General features: G+C 37.6%; 1 protein-coding gene across 2 annotated transcripts in view; it reads left to right on the plus strand.

Annotated features, from left to right (window-relative positions):
• Frmd3 (FERM domain containing 3) overlaps positions 1 to 16253 on the plus strand; it is a 251189-nt gene that overhangs the window by 111837 nt on the left and 123099 nt on the right. The window lies entirely within an intron of this gene.

The raw sequence follows: 16253 nt of genomic DNA on the forward strand, positions 1-16253 counted from the left end.
TCTCTATATTTTTAGTTTCTTACAAACAAAACACCCTAGGCTTAGGGTGCTGTGTAGTCAGAAGAGATGTAAATATAACCAAGATGTCTCTCCTCCTTTGTGACTAATCGCTTGAGGAAAGAGGGAGGTGTGATAGTTAGGGAGTCCAGCCTACATCTTCCAGTCTTTAAATATTTGTGATGAATCATTTTGGTGTGCACGTGTGCCTGTGTGTGTGTGCATACACGTGTGTGTGTGTGTGTGTATGTGTGTGGGTGTGTGTATGGGAATTCCCCAGCACACAGAGGAGTTATTTCAGAATTCCAGGACCATGTGGGCTATAGACCTGCTTACTGCCTGCCCATAGACGCAGGAACTTTCTGAAATGACACTATCGAACTGAGATATCAGGGCTTCAAGAGTGGAATTGTGGGCCATGTTTTTTTTTTTTGGGGGGGGTGCCAGGAAAAGGAGTACAGTTTGAGATAGAGGAAAAACAAATAGCTTGGAAGAATTAGGAATGGAGGTGGGTGGAAATTGTGCATTTCTAGAAGGTCATCCATTCAAATCAGGCTGGTGCTAGAGCTGTAGGAAGAGCAAATGACATACTCTCTGTGCAGTCCTAAGCACAGGCCCTCATTGATGGTGAGCACTCAGTAATTTGCGGCTGCTATTTCTATTGTGGTTATGACCTGTTGTACTAACCTGAATTATACTGGATTGCAAATTTCTGTTGGTGACCATGTTTAACCACGTATATACTGAAGTAGTGGAAGACATTCCCGGGCTAACCTAGCCGTCTAGTGGCATCACTTCTTTTCCTGATTGGCCCACTATGCTCCTTCCCTTCTCAACCTTCTCATCATGCTTCCTAGACAAGTTCCACCAAATATGGCAATGATATGCTTTGGGCCCTTGCAGAGCTCCCTTTGATTTGGCATTACCCTGTAGTTTTAAGTTCATGTGAGTATCCCAGTTATCCCTTGTCATGTACTCTCAGTCTGTTCCTCATCTTCTCTGGAGAGGAAAAATGATTTCTTATTGCAAAAGAAGCTACCAACCTACATCATATTAGGATAGAGTTTGGGGTACAGTGGCCTTGTGGGCTTGGCGAAAATTTGTACAGCCTGAAGGTGTTTTTGTTGTTGTTGTTGTTATTGTTTCTGGGAGGAGCTGAGGAGGGGATATTCATGTGGCTATCTTGAATAACGAATGATGAAGCAAAGGAAGTAATTTTCAAATACTTTTTGCCATTGACCTGATCCTCTTTAAATGTGTCTGAGCCTTGTAGAGACTCAACCATGTGGACTTTGGCTATATTAGGGCTCCGTGTATACGAACTCTTCAATTCATCTCTCTGGCCTTGCTCAGTTTTCCTTTCTTATGGGCTTACCTTGAGGGGACTCCCCTGACCTCACCTGAGCTTAGCTAACTGTGTAAGTGATAATGAATTTCTGAATTTCTCTACAAAACACTTTTGTTCTGTGTACTTTGCCTCACTATCATAGAGGAGCCAAATGCTGCCTTGTGAGATTATTCTTAGAAACTGGGTGATCCCTCCACAACTGAGGGTTCTCCACACATAGATAGGCGTATGAAGGTATTCAATGTTTAACTGGACCAAAGAGTTTACTTCTTTTTTTCACTGATTTGCTCAATGAAGCCATCCTGTATGCAATTTCAGGAGAAATTCTGTCTTCCTTATTAAGCTTCTGGGTGTGTTAAGAATTCCATAAGCAGAAACCATCTCTTTGCTCTCTGTGTGTGAGTGGTGGCTTCTAATTGATGGTTGCTATATTTTTCTTAGAGCCCTGTGTTCATAATTCATTTAAAAATATGATCAACAAGTGATTCCAACTAGATCATGGTCTGTAAGCTCACTGAATTATTCCTTAAAATACAAATAATATCTAAGGGTTATATGGAAATTCTAGAGATAAATTAGGAGGATTATAAAATGCTGTTATTTTATATGGGTATTTGAAAATTATTATTTCAGAAGGCAAATCCAGCAAGTTAGTTATGCTAATTAAACCAAGTATCAGACTCAGCCTTTGTATGATAGGTATTGGGATAGTTCACAAGCATTTAATTCTCATTCTCATGGACACGTAGTGGATTTTTGCTCCTTTACTGTCTTTGAACTAGGCCAGATATATAACTTCCTTTGGCAGTGAGCTACAGTGGCGTGTATCACTTCTGGGTAGAATGCCTGTTAATCCTTGTCTTTTCTCTTTGGACTCTGAGAGGGCTGAGTTCAAACCTGAGTTTTGCCTATTTTTGTCATGTGGCCTTGGGCAAGTTACTCAGCTACCTCAGGTTTTGTCTTCCTGTTCTAGAAAATTGGGGAGTAGCTAGCTCACAGAGCTCATGTGGATTAAATCAGATGAATAGTTGAGGCAATGTGAATACAGGGCAAGACACACATGGCCACGCATTAAAGAGGTCCTGAGCATCGCCTCCCAATTGAGAATCTGAGCACAAGAGGTGTTGATGGTGGTGACTTTGATGTGGCTCAGGGAGGTCATCGGGCTCAGGGGGTTGGGCCTGTTTCACAGGACTTGTTAGAGAAACAATTGTTGTAGATTGTAGGCTTGACTAACACTCAGGGGCAATTATTGAATAAAGATGTGTTTGGATATAGCTCAGTTGGTAGACTGCTTGCCTTGCTTGCACAAGGCCTTGGGTGCAATCCCCAGCACCACAAAAGAAAAAAAAAGTGTGTTTAAATTTGGGAAGCGTGATTAATAAAGACAGCTTGCTTCTGAAAGCGCTTTGTCTAAAATATTGTCTCAGTTATGGCCAAGGAATTACTTAAAAAATGTTTTGCCTCCCTTGGAATTTTATTTATTTAGTTGGTTAGTTTTGGTACTGGGGATTGAACTCAGGGGCATTTTACCACTGAGCTCCATCTGAGCCCTTTTTATTTTTTTATTTTGAGACAGGGTCTCCCTAACTTACTTAGGACCTCACTAAGTTCCTGAAGATGGCCTTGACCTTGTGATCCTCTTATCTTAGCCTCTTGAATCGATGGCATTACAGGCATGTGTCACATTGCCCAACTCTTCCTTGGAATTTTAGATAATGAAATCAAACACCTTTGTGTGCACACTCATTTTGAATAATGATGTTATTTTCATAAAACTTTTTTTGGTTAGTCTCTTAAGTTGAAAGTTTATTTTTATGTCCTCTAAGAGGCTCTGCTGGTATTATTTTTTCACTCTTTCCCTTCCCTTCTTCCTTCCTTTTGTCCATCCATCCTTCCTTCATTCCCTGCATCCCTCCCTCTTCAATTTTCCTCTCCCTCCATCCCTTACTTAATTATTAGTAGTTAGCTTTTATGTTTCAGAGTAATTGTTGGTGTATAGGAAAATTGAGCAGAAAGCACAAAGTTCCTACATAACACCCTTTATCTTGTTTCCCCTATTATTAAGATCTGGCACTGGTGGGGTACATTTATTACAGTTGATGAATCAATATTAATACATTATGATTAGCTAAAGTCCATAATTTATATTAGGGTGCCCCTTGGTGTTGTAGAGATCCATAGGTTTGGACAAATACAAAATGCCATGTTTCCACAGTTAGAGTTTCATGCAAAATAGTTTCACTGCCCTAAAAATCTCTGGTTCTCCATCCAGTCATTCCCCTCCCCTACAAACAACTGATCTTTTTATTGCCTCTATAATTTTGCCTTTTCCAAAGTGCTAATGATATTTATACAGTATGTGACTTTTTCAGGCTAACTTCTTTCATTTAGTAATATGCATTTAAGATTAATCCATTTCTTTTTAGTGTCACACCTAATTTATTTTTATTGCTATTTACTTTTTTATCCCTTTGTATGGATACATCAGTTGTTAATCCATTTACCTATTGAAGGACATATTAACTGCTTCCATGTTTCGGCAATTATGAATAAAACTGCTATAAACATTTTTTGCAGGTTTTGGTGGGGACATAGGTTTTAAAACTCATTTGGGTAAATATCAAGGAGTACAATTGCTAAATAGAATAGTTAGCAAATGCTTACTGTTTTAGGAGTACAATTGCTGAATAGAATAGTTAGCAAATGCTTACTGTTTTGTAAGAAACTTTTGAACTTCTTCCAAAGTGACTGTTCCAGTTTACATTTCTGTCAGCAAAGAACGAGAATTCTAATTGCTTCACAACCTCGCCAGCATTTGGTATTGATACTGTTTTAGAAATTAGTCATCTAATAGATGTGTATATGATCTTATTGTCTGATTTGTAATTCTGTAATACCATATGACGTTGAGCATCGTTTCATATGCTTATTTGCCATTTGTATATCTTTGTTGGTTAGATGCCTGATCAAATCTTTTGCCCACTTTTTGAAATTAGGGTGTTTGCTTTCTGATTGGTGAATTTTAAGAGTTCTTTTAAGATATGTATTTGTACGTATGTGAATGTATGTATGTATGTATTTTATTTATACACACACATACACATTTTTTTTTTTGGTACTAGGGATTGAACCCAGGTGTGCTTAACCCAGTCCTTTTTATTTTTTATTTTGACACATAGCCTTGCTAAGTTGCTGAGGCTGGCTTCAAATTTGTGATCCTCCTGCCTTAGCTTGGTGCTATTACAGTTGTGTACCATGACACCCAGCAAGAATTCTTTGTATATTTTGAACATAAGTCCTTTGTCTGATATGTAATTTACAAACATCTAACACATAATATATAATAGTCTGTGGCTGATCATTTTCATTCTCTTAGCAGTTTATTTTATGTAGCAAAAGTTTTATTTATTTATTTAGATACTGGGGATTGAACCCACTGGTGCTTTACCTGTAAACTACATTGCCAGCCTTTAATGGAATTTTAAATTTTGAGACAGGATCTCATATAGTTGCCAAGGCTGATCTCAAACTTGTAATCCTCCTACTTCAGTCTCCTGAGTAGCTCAAATTACAGGCATGTACCATTGCACCTGGCTATGAAAATGATTGAAATATTTAAGAAGTTCAACTTATGAGTAGTGGTTTTTGTATTATATCAAAAAAGTAACCACAAGCTGGGTGTGGTGGTGCACGCCTGTAATCCTAGTGGCTCAGTAGGCTGAGGCACAAGGATTGAGAGTTCAAAACCAGCCTCAGGAAAAGCGAGGTGCTAAGCAACTCTGTGACACCCTGTCTTTAAATAAAATACAAAATATGGCTGGGATATGGTTCAGTGTTTGAGTGCCCCTGAGTTCAATCCCCAGTACTAAAATAAACAAACAAAACTCCAGGTTATGCACGTTTTTGTCCTGTTATCTTCTTGAAATTTTATAATTTTATATTTTACATATGTCTGTGATCCAGGCTTGAGTTGATTTTTGTTAAAGGTGTAAGGACTGTGTCTAGACTTGATTCTTTTTTGCATGTGGTTGTCCAATTTTTCCAGCAACATTGAAAAAAATATTATCCTTTTTTCATTAAATTGTCTTTACTTCTTTGTCAAAAATCAGTTGACTATATTTAAGTAGGTTTATTCTAGACTCTCTGTTCTGTACCACTGATCTTGTTATGAATTCTTTCCTTACTATCTTGGTTGCTGTAACATTATAGTAATTGTTGAAATCGAGTAATGTCAGTCCCCTTGCTTTGTTTTTCATCAATATTGTATTGGTACTCTTGAATCTTTTGCTTTTCCACAAAAACATTGAGTTATCAATTGGAATTTGATTGAGTTTTCATGGAATTTATAGATTATTGGGAAGAACTGATATTTTAACAATATTGAGTCTTCCTATCCTATTCATGAATAAAGGAATGTTTCTTCATTTATTTAGAATTACTTTTATTTGTCTCATCGGAGTTTTTTATTTTAATTTGAAGTTGTTCACTGCTGGTATTTAGGAAATCAATTCCTATTTGTGTATTAGACTTATTTCTTGCAACCTTGCTACCATCACTTATTAGTTCAAGGAGTGTTTTGTTTTGTTTTTGTTTTTGGTAGATTGGGATTTTCTGTATAGACAATCATGTCATCTGCAAGAAAAGATAATTTTCTTTCTTTCTTTCCATCTGTCCATATTTTATGTCTTTTTTTTTGTCTTATTGCATTAGCTAGAACTTTTGGTATGATATTGAAAAGAAGTTGTAAGGGGTGCATCCTTGCCTTGTTCCCAATTTTAAGGGGAAAGCATCTTGTTTCACTATTAAATATAAGGTTAGCTGTAGGTTTTTATTTGTTTTTTATTCTTTTTTTATAGCTGTTCTTTCTCAAGTTGATGAATTTCTTTTTAACCATTTAAAAATGTGGCTGCAACAACCAAATCAAGCAGACCTGGGCTTAGATATTGACTTTGTCACTTTCTAGCTACAGTGACCTTGGGTAAATTAACTAGCTTATTTTAGTATTAGCCTTAGTTTCCTCAGTATGAGATTTAAAAAATATGTTGAAATTGTAGAAAGGATTAGCATTAGAAAACTTTTAAATTATTCAGAGGTGAATGCTTTCAAGAATTGGATGTGGCATGAAACCCAGAAACAGTAAGAAGAAAAGATGGAGAAGTAAGAACTCTCTGAGCACTAAGCTGTGGCAAAAATTTCCAGGAAGAGCTGAAAAATCAAATATGATTCTGTAAGCATTGATATGAATTTGCCCATTGGAACAAAAATAACCCGATGATTTGGTGCAGATACAGAATGTATCTTTTAAAGTGAAAATGATAGAACTAATCAGAGATATGATAAATTATTTTATAATGGTGTATTAAGAATTGTAATGCAAAATAAAAAAAACCTAGGAAGAGTGGGGAGAAGAGGGCCTCTCAGGAGGAAAAGGTTTTTCCTTTTAAGTGCTATTGTTCAGCATGGTAAATAAAGCTAATAATAGCATATTATACATATCAAAATTGTTAAGAGAGTAAATATTAAATGTTCTTCCCACAAAAAAAGGGAAATATTTGAGGTGGTGACCAAAAAAAAAAAAAAAACAAAGAAAGAAAGAAAGAAAAAGAAAATGATAGAACTCAGGAAAGAAAATGGAGCTGGAAAACATCCAGAACAAAACAAAACAAAAGGCAAACATTAATGGCCTCAAGTCACCTCAAGCCACCCCGATAAGCCTCAGGTCTTATTCAACCATTATATTCCTTTAGATGACACCATCTAAGCTCCAAAGAATGAGTAACCCACTTATTCTGGCTGCTCCACCTTCTCAGAGATGCTTTATTTCTTCATCATTTATTTATTCTTTAATTAACTAAGTTAATTAATCAAACACATGGGAATGTTTGATCGGAATCAAACACAGGGCCTCATGCACACTAGGTAAGGTAAGTACTCTACCACAGAGCTTCACTTCTGGCTCCATTTATTTATTTTTTTCCTTTAGGGCCCTTTTCTGTTTTTAATACCTTTATTTTATTTATTTATTTGCCATGCTGAGGAGCGAACCCAGTGCCTCACATGTGCTAGGCAAACTCTCTACCACTGAGCTTTAACCCCAAACCCCTTTAGGGCCCTTTTACCTTCCATAACCTTGATGCTATTAAAAGGCTTGCAGTGAAGATCATAATACCGTTCTGTCTTAGAGTGTGTAGGGACTATCAAAGATTTCATTTCAAGCATTTTGGTTCCCATTCTACCAGACAGGTAGCTGCTTGTGTTTTGCCTTTATTTCTGTGGCTAGGTGCTTAGTTTCAGGCACCTGTTCATTTTTTTCTTATAATTGGTTGACTTTGATAGTTGTTTCTGTTATTAATTTCTGTTTTTCAGGTCAGTCCTTCAGTAATAACCCTAACTTACCTTTTCCATAATGGATGAATATTTATTGTGCACAAAAATGATTTTAATCAAATTTACCTTTATTTTCAATTACATTAGTCATAACCTATTGTTTACTAGTCTAAAACAGGTGTACATTTAGAATTACATACTTTAGTTTCCCCAGATCTTTGTTTTACTTTCTATATATCTGATGATATTTGAATAATACAAATCAAAGCCACTTAATTTCTGTGTGAGAACCATAGATTCAACCAAGAAAAGTCTATTTTTGTTTTTATTTATATTTATGCTCATTTAAACAGCTTAAACATTACTTCTTCACTATCTTGGAATGGTGCAATTTTCTAAATATATGTCACAGCCAAATATCAAATGCCAATCACTATCTATAAGAACAATTAACAAAGCACTATACTACTTACTGCTTAGAATCTAAATATAAAGTCTATTTTTTCTAAAGAGATTATTTTTAGTTAAAGCTATGATCCTTACCTTAATAAAATGTGTGAATCTGCAAAACAAACTTGAAGTATTTTAGCAGTATATCAACAGAGTATTTTTATGTAGTTCAATCAAGCCATAATCTTTTTTCAATTAACAAATGCTTGTCCTTCACAATAGAAGCAAAACTATTAATTTTATCAGTTTCTCACTACTATTTTTTGTTCATCTGTCTATAAAGGCAAATGGATCAATGCACTTAATTCATCAAAGAAATATAGTTATTTGTTTCTAGAAGACATAATCCTACCAGCACTGAAGTTACATTTTAGGGCCTGAAATTAGCTAGAGGATCCTCATGGAGTTTCTAGGCATTGGATGACGATGGATTCTTCCTTGCCAGGTAGAAAAATTAGCAGAGACAAATCTGTCCTTCCTAGATGTGCACCCATAGAAGCTGCTCCTTCTCCAGAGCAACTCCTGTAGGCATGAGGTGCCAAGCAATGGAGCCCTTTGGACAAGAACCTCATAACTTTTATTACCAGGACCAGGTCTCTCAGCTCCCACTTCTGTTTGTCACAGAGAGCTCCTGGGAGTACAGCATCAATCTTAGAATGACCCAGTATCCTGTCTCTGTCCTTGTGACTCCTTTAGACATTGCTTGCTCCCTTCATCCCAGGAGGCCTCTCCCAAGTACCTGATCTATGTCGGGCCTCTCTTATTCTAACATGTTGTGAGAAGCCTCAGAAGTCTCAAAACTGTCTAATGAGGACTTTGCCTGGCTTCAGGGATGATGTGAGTGCTTGCAAGGAAAATCCTTTCAATGGAAACCTTTCTGAGACTTCTATGTTGCCTCAGCTTAGGGGCTGTAAACTTGAATACTCCAGGGACCAGGGAAATTAGGGAAATGGAACAAATGGAAGACAACAGGAGGGATGGAAACAGCAGATAGTAATGTTCAGTTCCCAGGAAAGGAGATGCTAAAGCTCAGCTCCTGCAGACCATTATGGTTCAGCTTCTAGACCCTCCAACTTTTCAACAGCAGCCAACATCCAGATTTTACATTCAGTCACCAAAACACTGTGCTGATTGAATAGACCATGTAGACGGACTCAGCAATTTGGCTCACTCATCAATTGGTGACCTCAGTAACTAATTCACACCAGCTCTATTGCTCTCCAAATTCTCCTACTTGGTCTGAGGCACTGCCTTCTCTTCTGAATGAAAACTTTGGGTGCAGCAAGTAGAAAAGTCAATTTGTACTAGTTGGAATGATATGAAATTTCATGAACATCTCTAGAAATTTATCTCTAGAAATTCTAGAAACTTCCCAGGTTTGCTTGACAATTCAGAAGACACAAGTTCCATTTCTTTGTGGATATTTAGATCCCATCCTCAATGTGGTTCCAAGAAGACTGAAGCACTTCTGGGTCTCATGCTTCTGTCTGTTATCCAGAGGGAAGAGAAAGTCTCTTCTTGAAGCTCTTTCTGAAGATAAGTAGGAATCTTTCCAGAAACCTCAGTAAATTGTTTTTCAAGTCTCACTGGCCTCAACTGGGTCATGTGTCCGTTCATGAACCAATCAGATAAGTGTAGTAGAATTATCCTTATACCAATAAAGCTTGAGTCATGGAGACAGGGGTGGGTCATAGTTTCTTGAGACTCTTGGGTATACATGTGCACACACATATGTGCATGTACATACTTGAACAAAATTGGGGTTCCATTAGGAAAGACAAAGGGGCATGTGGATACTGGGCAGTCAACCAGTGATATCTTTATACTGTGCTTTGTATTTTATGAAACGGCCTTTCCAAGGTCCCATCTTGTGGTAGATAACCCAGTGTTCAAATTCTAGTAACTGGAGAATTTGGCATTGCTCTTAAACTTCATATTGTTTCCTTCTTCTCTCTTCACATAGAGAATGGAGACATATAGGCAAGCTGAGTTCCTAGAACAGCTTTGGCATAAGTATTGGATGTGGGTTTGACATCCTATAAACAAACCTGATATTTCTGAGCCCATTTTATTTGTCTATGACATAGGAAGAATATTAATTACCTCAGTGGGTAGTCAGAGGATTAAATAAAAAGAATGTAGCACAGTTCTGGTATACAGCAAGTGTTAAGTAATTATTATTATTATTATGTTTATGTCATCAATTCTGAAGATAGCTATTCAACTTCCAAACTTTGGTTTATAGCAATACTTCAGGTATTTTTAAGTTGGTAAACTCCCTCCTCCCCCAATTAACCTTGTAGATAAAAGGCAGCAAAATGTCTTGGCTTCTAGTTTTTGGAATAAGGCACAGAAATCTCCCATACTTTTCATTGAAGACAGGCCATTTATGATGTAGGCAATTGATTTCTTTGCACTTTTTCTTTAAGCACAAATTTATTGTTGTTTTAAATTTGAACCAGGGAGTGAAGTAAATGCATCATCAGAAATTGGTTGCAAGAGGAGTCAAGCAAAGAACTGAGTTCCTTGCTCACTTTATCCCACATAGAGGCCAATTCTGGAAGCTGAATTCCACTCTGTTCAACTTCTTTATATCAAAAAGGATTTATAAAATTGGAGACAAACATTTAAAATTAGGATTGCAAATTGGTGCAGCCCATATGGAAAGCAGTATGGAGATTCCTTGGAAATCTGGGAATGGAACCACCATTTGACCCAGCTATCCCTCTCCTCGGTCTATACCCAAAAGACTTAAAAACAACATACTACAGGGACACAGCCACATCAATGTTTACAGCAGAACAATTTACAATAGCTAAATTGTGGAACCAACCTAGATGCCCATCAGTGGATGAATGGATAAAAAAAAAATGTGGCAAATATACACAATGGAATTTTACTCAGCAATAAAAGAGAATAAAATCATGGCATTTGCAGGTAAATGGATGGAGTTAGAGAAGATAATGCTAAGTGAAGTTAGCCAATCTCAAAAAACCAAATGCAGAATGTCTTCTCTGATATAAGAAGGTTGACTCATAGTGGGGTAGGGAGGGGGAGCATGGGAGGAATAGGTGAATTCGAGATAGGGCAGAGGGGTGGGAGGGAAAGGGAGGGGGCAGGGGATTAGCAAGGATGGTGGAATGTGATAGACATAATTATCCTAGGTACATGTATGAAGACACAAATTGGTGTCAACATACTTTATATACAAACAAAGATATGAAAAATTGTGCTGTATATGTGTAATAAGAATTGTAATGCATTCCGCTATCATTTATTTTTTTAAAAAAATCAATAAAAAAGAAAAGAATACAAATAACAATAAATGTTGGTGAGAATGTGAGGGGAAAAATTAGGATTATTCTTTTTTAAAACTTTTAAATTCTTAATTTTTTATTTATGACAGCGGAATTCTTAGCAGGAATTTTTTTCTTATTTTTCTAGATGAATTTTATGATTGCTTTATCTATTTCTATGAGGAATGTCACTGGAATTAGGATTATTCTTAATAGTAATAAAGACACCTTACAGTGGTATTGTACTTTGCCATTTACAACATGTTTTCACTTTTTACAAATCACAAGATTTTCAGGTCTGTGAATTTATAAATTGCCATTTCACTCACTATTTGTCTCTAATTGCTATCACAATGCCTGGTATACAAGAGGCATTTAATAAATATGCACAAAATACCTTAAAATAACCCTCTGGAGAGAGATTTGGGGGCTTTTATCATTACTACCCACTTACAGAAGAGGAAACTAAGTCTCAGAGACATCTCATGACTTGCTTAAGTCCACCCAGCTAGTGAGTGGTGGAAACAAGACTTAAACACAGTGGCTTGTTTTGTTTTTCTAGTTCATTCTCTGGTGGGGAGGACAGGTGGAATGTTCTGACAAGACAGCTAGTTTGTGATTACAAAAATTAGGTTTCTTGGGCTATACGTGAGTAAAAAACCTACCCTCTGAGAGAACAGCTGAGCATCATCTGTGTTTGGTGGGACTTGGGCTCCCTCAGCCTTCAGGGAACAGGGGCCACAGCATTCGAAGAAAACATCACCATGTTACAGGCAACAGCAAAATGGTTTCAATGACTGAGCAGCTACTATTTGTCAAAGAAGACCATTAAATAAGGTATGATTTAATTTATGGACCAGGAGATAGAAATTCAGAACAACTAAATGCTCTTTTCACTCTCTGAAAGTGAATTTGTCTTAAGAATTGCCCCATTACCAGAATAATTTGGAAAGGCTAATTGATTAACTGGCAGAATTCTAAGGTGAGTGAAGATGTCCCCATGTACCTTTGACTACAGAGAGGCCTTTCTCTGAACCGACATGCTGGCCCCTTGGATCCAACCCTCAGACTGGCTGAAAGGCCCTGCTGGGTGTTGTGATGCCAGAAAAGCTGAATCCTTTCATTAACCAACCTTCCTGTTCTTCTCTGTGCAGACATGTGCTTGTTTTATTTTAAATGGAGCCTAGTTTGCCATGAGCCTGTAGTACACTGATAGAATATGCCAAGTTTCCTGCCATATCCAGTAGACTAGCACTTTCCAGCCTAGGAGAGAGGGTCTTGATAGAATGGGGGATTATTACAGGCAGTTCAGGAATATTCATGCACACTAAAAATTGTGCAAAAAAAAAAAAAAAAATGGGCAGAGAAGGTAGAGAAATCTCCCAACCCTGTTCACACCTTCATGTTCCTGGAGTATAAAAATCTCCCAAAGAAACCAAAAATGGTGTCAGAGTTTAGATAAGACAGTCTCAAACTTTCTGTGTAAGAAACCAGTTCTAGATTTTGTTTTCCCATTTGTTTTGGGCCAATACTTGTAGAAAACAGTAAAACTAAATTACTCTTAGTTTCTGCACTTTATCTTATGGAGGACTAGTAACAACTCTTCATGTTCCAGCACAGTCTATGGACCACACATTGACCACACCTTGCTTGATAGGTTTTTAAAACATTAAAATATTATGATTGTGTTTACATTATTTTAGTAGAGTGTTTATAAAATATTAATTCATTGTATACAATACACAGTAAGGACATTGGCACATTTTAATGTCCAGGTAAACAAATTCTTTCAACTCAGTTCACACATTTCTTTTCTTTCTTTTTTGTTGATACCAGGGATCGAACCCAGGGGCACTTAACCACTGAGCAACCTCCCCAGCCCCTTTTTATATTTTGCTTAGAGACAGGGTCTTGCTAAGTTGCTTAGGGCCTCCCTAAATTGCTGAAGCTGCCTTTGAACCTGGATTCTGCTGCCTTAGCCTCCCAAGCCACTGGGATTACAGATGTGTGCCACCATACCCAGTCAACCCAGCTCATGCATTTCTGAGACCGTATAGTCACTGTTATAGACAACATTAAAAATGTATACTTAAGCACTTAAGGATTTTAGTCACAGATGATCAAATTATAGTGACCCCTGTATGAGGAGCCCCTATTACTTAGACATTTGTATCCTATCATTTTTCACATGTATGAAATGCTGCTGAGATGAATAAAACACAATTTATGAAACAGCTCTAAAGAATTTAAATAAGCTGTTTGATTTTTCCCCCTCTTATTCAGTTTTGAAAGTGCAGCTGCTATCCTGTGGGAAAACTGACAAAATTTTGATATTAAAAAAAGTCTTTTTACTTGAAATCTTTGATAACTACTTCTCCACACAGACCTGGAAGGAATGCATGAAAGTTAGCTAATTCTGTTACATAGAAAGAATAGTCAATCAGAGAACTCTGCTGTCTTGCCTGAGACTATTAGTGCTGTGCAGACTGAAGGGTTTCTGTGAAACACTTTTCTTCCCAGACCCCAGGTAATCCAGGTCTGAAAAGCAATGCCTCATTTATTAATTCAGTAACATCTAGGGTGCTAACTACTGGCTTAGACAGCAGGGAAGATGCCTCTACCCTTAGGAGGCTCAGGAAAAATTCTTGGGTCAGAATTCCAGTTTGTCCTTCAGTTCTTCTCCTGATGTGAGATGTATGGACAGATAGTTGGGCTGTGCCTCTTCACACCTGACCAGTGAACAAGCCTTTCTAACACTTGATATTGCGCTTGTGTGGTCTCTTGTTGAGTGCAAGAATTGCACTTAGTGCATGGAAATGATAATAACAGAAACTTTAGTAGCTCACAAACCTTATCCAGATTTGCCAGGCATGAGTGGAACAGAGTAGAATGTGGGGGCTATTTGCCATCTTCCTTGGCATGAAACTGTATGATACAGATCATTTTGGAAAATAAATGGGTTTTTATTTTTCTAAGTCATCTCTATGGACAGGTAAAATTTTGTACTTTTCCCATGTTAGGAAATTCCTGACCAATGCTTCTCAAACTTTAATGTGGATATAAATAGCCTAGGGATATTGTTAAGAGTCAGATCAGGTTTAGTAGGTCTGGGCTGTGCCTGAGAGTCTGTTTCCAACAACCTCCCTCCTAGGCAATGCTGAGGCTGCTGCTCTTCAATTTTGTTGGTATTTCAGTCATATTTTGAGTAGCAGAGACTACATCCCATGTTGTGGGTTGTCAATCCATTTTGTGTTGTTATAACAGAATACCCAACATTGGGTTATGGATAAAGTAAAGAGGTTTATTTGGCTTATGATTCTGGTGGCTGGAAAGTATAAACAGCAAGGTGTTACACATCTGGTTGCTACAACATGAGCTGAGAAGTGGAAAGGGTACTGGCCCCAGGCAAAAGGGCTACGCATGTGAACAAAGGAGCAAGAGACTGGGGAGGAGCCAAGGTCACTTACAACCATCTACTACTATAAGAATTAGCCAGGTTCTGTAAGAACCACACTAATCCATTCCAGGGTGGGGTACCCTGTGATCTAATCATCTCTTGAAGTCCCTACCACTTCAATACAGCTGTACTGGGGACCAGATTCCCAGTATATGAACCACAGTATTGGACAAACAATATCCAAACCATAGCACATGAGAATTGGCCTGACCTGCTTTTGTGGAAGGTACTGACCCCTATTTCAGCTACACTTAAATACTCCAGTTACTACATTGCAGTGGTATCTTTCTTATCTCAAGGCTCTTGAGTAGTCTAAGAACATATTGCTGAGGGGTATATATATTGATCATTGTGCTTAATCATTAGCAAAAAATCTTTATTATGCTTTGGACCACATATTTCTTAGGACAAAATGACAGCAGTATCTGTATGCCCAGTTAAGATTTGTTCCATTCATTTTATTACAACACATTGCTTTGACTCACGGATCTTGTGTATCCTGCATATGGTAGGGAGAGTTCCTCATGGTACACCTGAATGCAGTGAGCTTTGCAATCCAATCATAAAATGAGGAACTCAATGTGTTATGTTCAGTGAGTTGATAATACTCAGTCTCTTTAAGATGAGTGGACTACAGAGTATATGTGTAAGAGAAACTAAATCTATTGATTATATTCTGGGCATTGTGATCAGCTATTGTTGGATAAAGGTTGTCATTTGAGTCTCTTGGTGTAACAAAATAATCACAGAAATTTAAAACCAAATTAAATTTTGATGATTTGTCTCTTTTGACTCACATCAGATGGTTTTTCTTATAAAGGCCTTTCAACTCAGGCAAAATTAAAATTGAAACTGATGTCAGGCTGGGCACAGTGGCACATGCCTGGAATCCCACCAATTTGGGAGGCTGAGGCAGGAGGATTGCAAATTCAAACCCAGCCTCAGCAACTTAGTGGGGGCCTAGGCAACTCTGAGAGACCCTGTCTCTAAATAAAATACAAAGAAAAAGGGCTGAGGAGAGGTGGCTCAGTGATTAAGTGCCCCTGGGTTCAGTCCCCAGTACCCACCCCCTGTCAAAAAAAGAAAGAAAGTGATGCAGGAAAACAGAGGCTTCATTCATATCACAACTTGTGCTTCACCCAGCGCTGTGCATCCTTGGCCAGGGAGTGGCTTTTCCACCCCATCCCTGAGCTGGTGATTGTACTTTTTAATGACGACATCACCATGTAGCATATGCCAAACTAATCTTCTAAATTATTTTTAATGGATTAGAAGAATGGCTCACTTAATCTTTCTAGTTTCTTAATTTCCTTTCAATAGGCCACATTCCATCCCTAAAACATTCTGTAGGTCTGTCAGCAACTTTGATTGAAGC

Source organism: Marmota flaviventris, chromosome 13 (genome assembly GCF_047511675.1).
Source record: "Marmota flaviventris isolate mMarFla1 chromosome 13, mMarFla1.hap1, whole genome shotgun sequence".
NCBI lineage: Eukaryota > Metazoa > Chordata > Mammalia > Rodentia > Sciuridae > Marmota > Marmota flaviventris.